Here is a 9,796-nt window from a genome sequence, read left to right as displayed (position 1 = left end):
ATCAGCTGAAATGACAGCAGCAGCTGCAGCATCCGCCTCTAAATTAGGCTGTGTTTCAAAGTCTGGACTCAACTGCTAAGCAGTATAAAGACCCAGGAGGAAGGCTGCCCAAGAAAAAGAGTTAGATTTCTAACCTAGCACATCAAAGTAACACATGCTTAGAAGAGCAATAAATGCATATGGCACACATTCACATGCTGCCTAATTGCAGTGGGCTCGTGAAGCCAAGACAAACCTTCAGCTGATTCCTACTTTTAGAGAGGATTTGAGTCCTTTTTGAATGCAGAAAGCTGACACAAATTGGTAGCAGATTAGAGTCTGGCATTGTGATAATGCATCCCATAATTTCAAAAGATGGCCATTTTTCATATCATAAGACACGTTCAAAATACTGAGCTCCTTATTAGATAATTTATACATACACCAGATTACAGAATATCCACAACATAATAAATTAAGAAAACCTTTCTCTCAAAATTCAGAAATAGATTAGAAAACCACCAATTTCACTATTAATTTACTTGCACATAAATTTAATAATGCAAGTGGGAAGATTGAGAAATACATTATTAAATTATATACGGTGCTGAATGCAAAAGTCCTTGATTTGGGAAAATTATGCATATTTTGGTATGCATTTTTATTTTAGTTTAGTCTGTAAATCTAAGGAAAATATTTGCAATGTTATTGATGATGTACAAATTTAGAAGTAACAGGAAACATGACTGAATGCGTGGATACTTTGTTATATACACCAAGCATGCTGACTACAAAAAACTGCACATTTTTGTAGTTGTAACAATATGATTTGATCTCTTTTTGCATTTCCTGCAAGGTAGCAGAAGAAATTCAGTCATTCACTTGATATGTTTATTAAAATTCCTTTGATATTGTAGCACAATGGTGGATTTTGTGAACAAATTCAAACTTAAATCTTCCTCACTTGTCTTTAAGAAACTGTAAGTAAGTATTTAATATAAGCACAAATAACAAACATTAAAAACATGAAATATACTTAATTGTCTACCATATAATTCTCTCCAAACCTCTGAATCTTGCTTTTATAGCTTTTAATTAATACACTTTTCTAAAGGGTTAAAATTGCAAGAAAGAACAATCACCTACGCTGCACTCTCTTTACTTGTTCATTAAGAAAAACAAACCCACCAGAAATTATTTAATAACCCTGACATGTTAACAGTGTCTTTTATGCTTATAGACTTCTACCAGCTTAAATGAATCTGTTTGAGGACATCCACATCAAATAGAGTAATAGTGCATTTAAGAAAGCAGAAGCACAAATGTCTAGACATATCTTGTACTTATAGAATGTGTTACCTCACTTAAGAGTCAAGTGATAAAATATATCTGTTGAAATTATTCATATTGAAATAAAAATTACTCAGAAGACAACACTCACACACCTTGAGAAAGGAAAGGAGTATAATGCAAATTAAGGCCAGGTTCTTACTTTAAATTTTCCAGATTTTGTCATTTGTGCAGTTGATATGAAGCCATGCTGTAAAATGAAGTAAACTTGGACTGTCTGCAGCCTCTGGATGTCACGCAGAGGAGCCTGGAGAGGTGCAGGGGGCACCACAGGTTTGGTGCACAGGGAATCTGAAAGCACAGAAACCAACACAGCCCCTCCTAAATTAACTCATCCTGACTACTTGAGGGCATTCACCTGTTTCAGCAATCACACCCAACTCAGAAACAGTGTGGTTTGCTACAGCTTAGTCAGATCACTTCTTGTTCTTTGTTTTGGTTCACTTTTATAAAACTTATTTAATGCTACTGTTAGTGAGCATTTAGGAGGATGGATATTAAAAACCCAACAACTGTGTCTCTCAGAAAGGATTGGAAACTGGCAGTGCAGACACATTGAACACTCAAAGAATAACACAAGAGAAAATAGTTATGTGGTGGCCCCAAAAGACAACTTTCTTGGTGTGGAAATTACAAAGGAAAAAATTCTATTCTGGGGAAAATGGAAGACCATAAAAGGTCAAACTTTGCAAAACCCCTTTTATAAGTAAATCACAAAAATACTGGATCTGTAGTATGTACTGATAAGGGAAATATATCTGAAGTTATACAATAATGATAAATGCATTATTTGTGTCAGGCATTTCTAATACAGAATATTGATATTTTGAAAGGGAAGATTTTTAATGTAGTTTGGTAGAGTTGTAAAAATGACAGTGTTTCTCATTGAACCTTTTCCAGCAGCCTGAAGATCCAAACACAATTGGCATCATTTTCTAAGGGTAGCTTTACTTCTATGCTATTTATATTTTATTCTAGACTATTTCTAATTTAAATTCTGGAAAGAGGGCAGCTGAAGAAGTAAAACCATTGTTTTCCATTTTTCTAACAAAAGTTCACCTTACCTTCCCTATCTGCTTTAGGGATTCTCTTGAAATCTCAGAGTTTGGCAAGAGATCCTCTGCAGCCTTAGCAGTTTCCCTCTACTTCCACCTATATTATTAACTTTCCCATACCAACCCCAAATGAGCTTAAATATAGACTCCTCTACATCTAATGAGCCATAATTAGCTCATCAGCTTCTGACAAGCCTAAATAGACTTGTTAGGGAATGACAAGTCTAGTCTATCTCACACTGGAATGGGTGTCATCCCTCCCACTCAACCTCCAAGGCAGCAAACAAATCTCTTAACAGCTCTTTGCAGGGTTTCAGTCTCCTCCAGGACCCCAAAAGAGGGAGCCTTTTCCAGTTTGCAGAGATTAACACAAAAGTGACCTGGAGAAGAAGGAGACGGTAGAATTTATTGGTGTGATGTGTTACCCTCTCAATTTTTGCCCATCTAGATAAAGAAGGGACTGTGGTGTTGGAGGAAACAATCTTAGACATGTTTCTTTAGGCTGATTCCACAGTCGCCAGAGCCAAAATTAGTTCCTCAGCTCCTGATGAATCATGCTGATGGTACTTATTTAAAATGTTAATAACTCAAAATAATAGGAGTCCGATCTAATCTTTATTTCTCTGCACTTCAGCTCAACTAGAAGAATCCAGAGAGCAAAAATCTATTCTGTTTATTCCAGATTGTTTACTTATTTATTTAGCTAGGGAAAGCAAAAATGGCATGGAGTAACAGTGCATTGGAGCTGCTGAAAGATGTCTTTCCTGTTCAGGAGAACCATCATGCCTCAAAGGATCCTGCCACTTTTGGAAATTGTCGGTTTTTCCAGGTGCATAATTCAAAATTGAAACTCTGGAACCTTCACCAATATTTGCAATTTTTGAGAAATGGGCAGACCCATCACTTAAAATAGCACATGCATTGCTGTTATGTTAAATTTATTTGTATACATAAGTCTTAATAGTGACCTATCTACTTCAGAGTCTATGCAATTTAGGTGCTTGTCTGTCTAAATGCTATTTCAGGATCTGGTTTCTAAAGACAGGCACCACCTCAAAAAGCATTGCTTGGCTGGCCAGAGCCCCTCCTGAAGCACTGCAATACAGGTTCCATTCCCCCCTGTGCTGGGAGGTCTCCTCAGCAACAAGGACATGCTAGGTAACGTTGTCCTCCCTGCCCTGGGGGGAAAAAACAAAGAAACAAAACAAAGGAAAAAGAAAAAAGGAAAAGAAAAAAGGAAAAAGAAAGAAAGAAGGGAAAAGGAAAAGGACTGAAGATTCTTTTAAAAATCCCACATTGCAGATTCTTCAAGAATGAGTACTTGTTTGACAAAATGAGAAGGCCACGTCATCAGTAGGTTATTACAACATCTGGGATTTTCAGAAGCCACTTGAGGATCTGGGAGTTGGATATCTCTGGAAGTCTGTGTTGAATTTGCAGCTTAAGCACTATTGGTCTACTGACTTCAGTGGAGCAATGCAATTTTCAGCCGCTGAGTCAATGCTGAGTGCCACAGAAAGCCTGCAGAGAAATTTAAATTCCTGCTCTGATAATAAAATGGATCTGAAATCATGAAACTGCAATAAAATTAATATGATTCTCATTTGCTGTTTTAGCAGTTATTACATCTCAGTTTCTGAAAAATATCTGTCTTTTGTTTCTTGTGCAGTAGGATTCTGCCCTAGGAGAATCTTATCACCAAGTTATAAATCTCTGAACCCAGAGAATTTCAACAGAAATATTTATTCATTCCTAACTAGTTCGGGTTTAACAGTAACCCTGTAATTAAATTGTGTTTTTTTCTCTTTTCCCTTGCTGTTTGAGAGAGAATGTGCTCAGCTCTTTGGTATACAATGAGAACTAAGTGAATGCTAATCTATTCTAACCTCAGTGGATTTGAAGGAGAAAATAGACTTTGATTTTTGTAATTGTTTTCTAAAATAAGACTTTCAGGAAAAAAAAAAAAACACTTCAGAACAGTACCTTCACATCTTTATCCGAAATTTCAAATAAAAATTCTGGTTTTATTACTGTAACAGAATAGCAAATGTTCTTGTCAGACTTTAATTGAATCACCTAATGCATGTCAAAATATTTTTTTTATGAAGTCTTCATTTATAAAGTCAAAGTTAATGAGAGAATGTGCCTTCTGCTCTCACAAACTACAAGTTGGCTATGTATGACCTGTTCTGTGCTACTGTCATCCCACACTAGGCTAGCTAAATTACCACAAAGCTGAAAGGGCTCCCTTGAGGCCCCAAATAAGGTTGGCTTGCTCAAGTACTGCTTCTTTTTTTATTGTTGTTGGGTTTTTTTGAGTGAACATGAGCTAGGCAATGGCTCAGGCATGAAGAGGAAGGCTCAGTTACTGGGACATGACCCTGGTACAGGGACACAAGCACCAAAGCCATGGTGGGAAGGAGTGGGAGTGCCTTCAGCCAACTTTGGAAAGCCACATTTGACACGTTGTCTTGTCCCTGATCAAGAGTTGCCCTGCAGAGCAAGACAATCCATATGTTTTTTGGAAAAACAGGAGCACCAGAGAGGTGTAGACAGGCTGGGGTTGTGTGGGAAATGCACAGACACTCAGGTTTCCTGTTCCATTTGTTCAGACCTGCACACAAAGACAACACTTCAACCAAAGAATCACTGTTGACCACAATGGCCTGTTAGTTAGGGAAGTAGTGTGATGGTCACTGAGCCCTCTGGCATACCCTGGCCATCAGAAAAGTTTGTTGAATTGACATTTTTAATCCCCTCCCACCCCATGACAGTTCCAGGAACACACATTTCCTTTCCTCACTACAAAACCCTATTTTATTAGGGCTGCCAGGACAAGAGGATTGCTGTATAATTCCTGTGAATCCTTCATGCCAAACATTGTTCATTTAAAGGGTTCAGACAGACAGAATTTAAAAGTAACATGGCTCTAGTGAGTGTTTTGTTTTGTTCCTTGTGAGTGGAATAATAAATTACTGCTTTAAACTCTTACCTCCATATTTTAAAAGTCAGGAAATGTGACAGTGAAAGTAAGAAGCATCTGATGAAGTGGTGTGGCATCTATAGAGGAAAAGCTACATTATATACAACTTGCCTACTCAACATTATACACTCTGGAAAACTGGTTAAAACTAGTACACTGAGACCAGCAAAATGCTTTGAATAATCAGGATCAGTAAGTGTATGAAAGCACAAATCTTCTGGGAATATTGGAGAAGACAGACAACACTGACCTTTGCCCTAGTAGAAAATTAACCATTTTTTCTTGAGCAAAGTACAAGCAAAGAAAATCTTGTTCTAACACAAAAAAGCAGGAAAGAGTGCATGAACCTTCTCTGCAAAAGCCAGGGAAAACATGAGGAGCAGAAAAGCACAGTCTTAGCAGGGGCCTCAGAAGCTTAGGCTCACACACACAATTTTTTAGGTACCCTAAGAGTGAAAGGCTCCAGGTGAGATCTTTTCCCCACTAAGGTCAAGGACAAAACACCTTCTGATTTTGTCCTCAAGATCTTGATGTTCTTCAAACTGAGGTGTTAACAACAGAAAAATCAATATGATCAAATTTATTTACATAACCCATGTATTTGCAACATATGGGTGTTTTTTGTATATTAAAGATAATTCAAGAACGAGATAATGAGCCACAACATTCATTTCACAGGGCACAGTGGTATCAGCCAATAATAAAGTGTCTAGGAATGAAGATTTCTGGGGGCACTGAGTTAACATAAATGTTTCTCAGGACGTCCTATTTGTAAGATCGCCTTTTCCATTTGCAAAGCTTAGCAGTACAATTTAAAGAAAAATAAAGATCTATTACAATACACAGGCTTTTTGCCCTTGCTTGTGAGTTCTTTCTTTATGCAACACTAACTCCATAAGAAAAACAGTACCTTGCTATATTGAGGGAAGTAAATTTTATGACTTCCTGAGCATAACTCACATGTCTGGATCAATGCATAAATTTAAACACTAAATTTAGTAAGTAGAGTCTTCCTCTCTAAATGTACAGTATTTCTATATCTCTACAGTGTGTCTTGCACTCAAAGTTAGTAGAAGCTTTTCTGGAGCTGCAATGATGCAGAATAATAAATTCAGATCAAGGGCTTGATTAAAAAATCTGTAGATATTAGTATTTCTTTTCTCTCTCTCTCATGATAACACAGAAGCCCAAGATGCTATCTTAATTATCTAGAAACAATACTAATAAAGCAATGGAAACATGTAATAATAAGGTACTCAGCTTGTTAAAACTTTTGTGCCTGTGATCATCTGGAGCAGAGTACCTCAGCTGCTCAGACCATAATGTCACCTGGTTTTCCATGATGGGATGTGCTCTGACAGACCTGGGGCCCTTCACTACTATGTGGTTACTCAGCAGTCGTCCCTTTTTTTTTTTACCTTTTCTCCCAATATCATTGCTTTATGGTAATTTCCTGATTTAAAACTAACAAATAAACAAAACCACTCAAATTCAATTCTGAAAGTTTTCTTCTTCACCTCAAATGTAAACTGAGACTTGAGTACAAAGAACTTTAAAGCCTTCAAAACTAATTTTTCCAATTACAGTGAAGGTATGGAAACTATAGTGGGCTGTGGATCAAATCACATCTAATATCTTCAGTGCACAAACAGGGCTATATAGAGACATCCAGGAAGCTGTGGAAAAACCCTTTGAACATTCCACATGATAGATATTGTTTTTCTTACTCTTAATTCCCTACATCCTGTCCCTTCTGTACATCCTAAGTATCCTTTCATCCTACAGGTCTTGGACTTTGTCTCCAGGCACCAACCAAACAATCCTTGTGAAATCCAAAGTGAAACAATCCCTGCGTTTTCCACGGACTTCAGCCCATAAAAAGAGCCAGGCTTATCTGAGCCAGGAGGCATAAGCCAGAAGGAGAACTTCAGACTGTTTTCAGTGCAGCCCTGGGCTGGGTGTGTTATTTTCCCTGGCAGTGACCGGCAGCGCGGGAGATGCGCGGGGATTGCGCGGGAGATGCGCAGCGCAGCTCGGCGCCGTCAGAGGGCGAGCAAGGGCAGCTGTGGCCAGCAAGAAACGCAGCCTCAAGCAAATAAAATAAAAAATAAAATAATTAAATAAAAAAAAATTTAAAATAAAATAATAAATAAAAAATAACAGGAATTAAAACAAAACAAGAAAAAACATTTTTAGCGATCCTCCTCTGTTGAGCAACCAGCTCTGCAAACCCACTCTGCCTTCTTCTTCCCTCAGTCTCCTGGCACTGCAGGCAATGTGTCCTGGCCACCAGCAAAAGCCAGATCAGGCCCATTTTGGTCCAGCTGCAATATTTACTCTTGGAATTTGTAAGTCATGTATAAAACAAGACGAAACCCCAAGGTTCAGTAATCTAACTGCTGTGCCAGGGACACAGGCAAATCAGAGGGATTACAAATGCTCAGTGCAAGGGGAGCGGCTGATGTCTAAAAGGCTCAGTAAAATAATAAGAGATTCACACCAGGAAACGGCTACAACAACATGTGAAATGTATTTTAAAGGCATTTAATAGATTTCTATTAACCCCTTGGACTGTTGGGAAAGGCCTGTGGAAATAGAAAGATGTGTCAGAGCAGAACCATCAGCTGCAGAGAATGTTAGTTAAATAAAATTTCAGTTTTCTGAGAGACATGAAGAAAAGAAATGGTCCATCACAAGAAAACCATCATTTTCTCCTATGTACCCCAAAGCAAAACTATAGTGATGTATGAGGAAAATATATTTTGTACTTCACTCCTCTTAATATCCCCTTACCTTTCAGCTGAAACAAAAAGGAGGGTAATAAAAAGTAAAGGACAGACATTTTTAAAAATTTATTTAAAATCTAATTTCTAGTCTCTTCACTTGGGAAGGCAGCAGTTGTCACTGACATTGTCTCAAACCCCAAGAGATAAAGCAACTCCTTCCTATTATTAGAGTTTAATCTGTGCCCACATTTTTTTAAACATGCCCTACTTTTCCTCCCTCCAAGACACTTCTTTACAAAAGCTGACAATCTTTAATTGTTTCTATCCTTTACTCCCTATCAGGAAAATTAGGACTTCTCTGTTCATCTTGTACTTGCCAGAGAAGTTAGCCAAGATTTGTTCATGATGATTATTTTTGCTGTTTGCTGATGATGTCCTTGGTTCAGAGTTTCTACCAGGTGTTTATTGAACCCCAGCAGACAGAGCATAACAAATTGTGAGGCATAACGTTTTTCATAAGGGTTTTTTCAAATACATTTGTCATTGTATGTCATAATAGTCTTCTAACTCTCCAAATACTCCCTCCCACTTTGAATCTCTCTTCAGTTAAGTTTTTTTGACAGTGATTTCCACATGCAAACCATGTGTCAAAAATACACCTTTTGTGATGCTGAGGAACAGAGGTTTCCTAAAATATCGAGCTTCCAGACTTAATTCTGGTCTCTTGATTTAGCCATTAAGCATGAGTGTTTTTCATTCCCTCTAGATAAACTAAACATTCACCCTTTGCACCTTCTACCTTTTTGCAATAAAAGGTGAATGTGCATCCTCAGATCAGAAGACTGAGTGCCACAGAATTATTTTATTTTTTAGAAATAGTGAGGTATGAGCATCAGGATAACTATTCCCATGGTTTGGAAACAGTCTCTGTGTGTGAGATATGAGGATTAGAAACATTAAGAATATTTTCACTTCATAGGATATTATTTCCTTTTCATGTGACTTTACTTTCAGTTTCATGTGATTAGAAGGCATAACAAAAAATGAGGACATTTAAACCCGCCTCACATTATTTACTTCATGCAGTCAACATTCACAAGCGTCAAAGCTTTTCTTTCAGTTCTCTATCAAAAACCACGAAGCTTTAAGGCTTGGCCAAAGAATCAACACAAACCCAAAGCAGAGGCATCAGCTCATGAGACTGCTGACAGAATGGATTAAACAGACATTTGAAAGTATTGCCAATGCTGTGGGAGAAAAAAGAAAAGGCCTCAGTTCTACGCTTTCTTTTAAACTAAGAAGTCCAGCTTTTGTAAACTATTCACTTTGTTGATGCTCAATAAATACCTACTGATGAGATGACATCATCTGCTAATGAAAATAATTGCTCAAAGGCTTAACCCTGTTTTTGGGTAAAATATATGGGCTATTCAAGCTTTGAATTAAAAAAAATAGAAGAATAAGAATGGATTTTCGTGATCAAGGAAATGTTATAGTCCTTGTTTGAAAATGGGGTCTGACTGCTTTCACAAGTGGAATTGGATCCTGGAAGAATATCATTGTGGTGCTGCACAGAATTTCAATACATGCTCAGATTTGCTCCTTTGCCCATTCATTATTACAGCGACCCGATGAGGTCGCTGGGGTGAGAGAGAAGGACGAGAATCTTGTTTGATGATCAGAAGGCTGGATTTATTGATATG

Source organism: Ammospiza nelsoni, chromosome 10 (assembly GCF_027579445.1).
Source record: "Ammospiza nelsoni isolate bAmmNel1 chromosome 10, bAmmNel1.pri, whole genome shotgun sequence".
NCBI lineage: Eukaryota > Metazoa > Chordata > Aves > Passeriformes > Passerellidae > Ammospiza > Ammospiza nelsoni.
Note: the sequence above shows the minus strand (reverse complement) of the source record.